The following is a 3,663-nucleotide window of genomic DNA, read 5'->3' on the forward strand; positions in this document are numbered from 1 at the left end:
TGACGCATTACAGAGGAAACAAAAGTCATCTAATTTACTTCCCTGGTGCACAGAGTAAAAAATGCCGTGAAGATGCTTTGCTCACCTCTGCAGGAGTTTATTAGGATGAGTAAGAAGCAGTAGGTGGTGGCTGGAGCTTTGCTCTGCCTTTGTTCAACCACTTTAACTCATCTACATACAGCACAATGGTGGAGAACAACTAAAACTCCAGAGAAAATAACAAATGTTGTGAGAAAGTTCATTCAGAATGATTCCGTGTTTTATCGTTTTTTTCTAAAATGAAGCACATGGTAATAAATAAACACATAAAATAACAGGTTTTATTTCAATGAAACTAGCAGAGATATTTGATTTATTTTTCCTATCTTTTCAAATTCATTTAGATTATTTTTTTACAGGTTTCTTCTATAGTGGAAGTAGCATCAATATTATTTTTAATGCTCTTATCAGGATGCAGACGCAAAATACAGTTCAAATGTGCGGCAAAATAGGTAAACTTCTGTTTAAAAATTTTGGAATTGTTTTTATGTAACGTCCTCAAATAAACTTTTATCTGTAAACTTTTAGCCTCATTTTAAGATAAGATGAATGAGATAAATGAATGAGATAAATTGAGATAAGAGGAGATGAGATGGGATGAGATAAGTTTGGTCAAGTTATAAGATAAGATGAGCTGAGATGAGATTAGATAAGTCAAGTTACATAAAGTTACGCAAAAATAGGATGAGATAAAATGAGATGAGATAAGTTGAAATGAGACAAGATAAACTGAGATGAGATGAAATGAGATAAGTTCAGATAAGACAAGTTGAGATGAATTAAGATTCAATGAGATAGTATAACAAAAGATAAACTGAGATGAGATGAGATAAAACTTCATCAATCTTGAAGGAAACTCTTTTGCCAGATTTTGCTCAGAAAGAAAATCAACAACTTAAATGTTCAATAATTTACTGAACATAACAATAGAATAGAAAAAGAAAATAAAGGAAAACTGACAATGATTCTGAGGTAATGAAGTTATTTAACACATGAAACTGAAATATTGCAAAGCTAATATTACAGAAACTCATCGGTCAGACTTCAGTGCATCTGTGAATTCCATGATGTCTTATTTAGCTTTGGCAGTTTCACTTCTTTAGGTCGAACAGGTTCAATGTTTTTCCTCTAAATAAATGTCAGATAATAATCAGTATGTGTAGGTAAACTGGTAAAAGAGACACTAATCGCTGTCACTTTGCCTGTTGTGGCTGCTGGTTTCTTTATCTCATGGTTGTTGTATAAAGACAAAAGAAAAGAATGAAAAGAAAGTGAAAGTGAATATCGCCTCATGATGCTCTCCTGACTTTCCTTTCATGGTAAAATCAACAACAAACAGACACAAAAGTGTCGCTGCTGTGTGAAATAATTAGCAGCAAATATCAGTCTTTGTACAGAAATATCCTTTTCTGGGTTTTAAATCATTTGAATAGATTAAATATACAGAAATGTGTACCTAAACTGTCCTGTACTTCTAGATATTTCTCTATACATCCTGCAGAAATCCACGTAAAGTTTGCCAGACAACTCACTTTGACTTTAAGGTTATTTCATATTTTAATTTAGTCACTCAGACTCCAGATGTCAGATTCATCACTCAGACTCTGAGGCCATAAAGCAGCAGCTGCAGCGTCGGCTCTGCAGGACGAGTCGCTGTGTTTGCTGATATTGTAAAATTTGCTTGTTCACCAACAAAGGAAAATATTACAACACAAATTACTGCACCAATAAAGCTGAAAACAAACAGAAGGACGACGTGCTGCATGAGGTTCCATTGAGCAGAAGTTTTGGAGAAAATTATGATCTATTTTTGGAAAACGCTTGTTTCTAAACCCTTTGAATGGTTTGCTCACTGGTATTCTTTTTCTTGTTTTTGAGTTGTTTTCATCTAATTCTTCAACTGTTTCTGTCAAATCTTTGCACTGTTTCATAGTTAAATGAACCACCAGTCACTTTTTGGAGTTTACTGAATGTACATTTTGTCAGAAAAGTGCTAGAACTTCTTTTTTATTCACGTTTTATCAGAATTTGGATCTTTCAGGCAGAGCAGAGGTTAGAAGTATTCATATAACATAAAATGCTATAATAGCAAAATTGTAAATAAATTTGTAACTTATTTTACAGATTTTTCCTGATTTGGTCGATTACAGACGGTGATCGGTAAAATTACAGACTGAAAAATCCATGAATTTACATGTTAACAGTAAAAAAAAAAAAACTGTAAATAATGTCCATATCGAAAATCTAAAAACCTGCATTTTTAAAACAATAATTGGTTCGTTTGCAGTGTTACACTGCAATTGTCCAGTTTAAAAAAATCTGAAAAATATAGTTATTTTGTATATTAAGGACTAAAAAATGGTAAATCTATATTTAACTGATATTCAACAGATTTTCCCTGATTTATTTGATAATAACTGGTAAAACTGCAGGGAAAAAATGTAATAATTTACATGTTGAGATCGTGAAAAAGAGGAAAAAGACAGAAAAACAGGCCAATATTGTGCCCAGTGTTTCTGTGAAAAATCAGATTTATTTATTTTTACAAATAAATATATTTAAACCGGCACAAAAAAAATTATTTTTTAACTTTGCATGTTGTCCACATCGAAAACCAGCATTTAAAAAAACTATTATTGGTTCTTTTGCAGTGTAAATTTCTGTAAATTTACTGTAAATTTCCCAGTTTGAACTACTTTTAAATCAGCAAAAATATTGTTGTTTTGTAATAATAAGGATTTTAAAATGATACCTTACAAATTTTCCCTGATTTGGTAAATTATAGACAATAACCAGCAAAACAACAGAATAATAAAGCATTAATTTGCAAAAAATAAATAAAGAAAAAACAAAAACAGGCCAGAATTGTGCATAATGTAATGTAATAATGCATGGAAAATGAAATTTATTTACTTGGTTGTTTATTTATTTATTCACATTTTCGCATCAAAAATCTGCATTTTTAAAAAACAATAACTAGTAAGAAATTTAAACTGTTATTTTACAGATTTTGCCTGATTTGGTAAAATATAGATAATAACTGGTGAAATTACAGAAAATGTACATGTTGACTGTAAAACGAAAGAAAAAACAAGGAAAATCATTAATTTTATTTATTTATTTATTTATTTATTCATTTTACAATATATTTCCATAAAATTAGAATTAATTGTATTTAAATCTTATTATTTAACTATGCATGATGTTTACATCAAACATCTGTGTTTTTACAAATATGTTCTTGTGCGATTTGTGCTTAGATTATTTTTTTTTTACAGTATTTAAATCAAAAATCAAAAATAATATTCATACTTTTTCTGGCACTCTTGTTGCCAGATTTTCAGTTTTTTTAAAAAAATGCATTTATTTATTTGTTTATTTATTTTACAGTGTTCCTGTGTGTTTATATGCGGACGGACTGACAATATGGTGTCTTTATTTTTAATTTCTTGCAGGGTTCTCGTCCATCAGCATCCTGCTCTGACCTTTGACCTCCTCCCTGTTTGCTTTCATCCTGTTTGCGCAGCCGCGGGACCGGAGCGCTCCCGCTGCGTGCACGCCCCCGGGGCGCGCTCCCCGCCGTGTCGCGCACCCCGCCGTGTCGCGCTCGAACTTCGCGCACAC

Source organism: Amphiprion ocellaris, chromosome 23, assembly GCF_022539595.1.
Source record: "Amphiprion ocellaris isolate individual 3 ecotype Okinawa chromosome 23, ASM2253959v1, whole genome shotgun sequence".
Taxonomy (NCBI): domain Eukaryota; kingdom Metazoa; phylum Chordata; class Actinopteri; family Pomacentridae; genus Amphiprion; species Amphiprion ocellaris.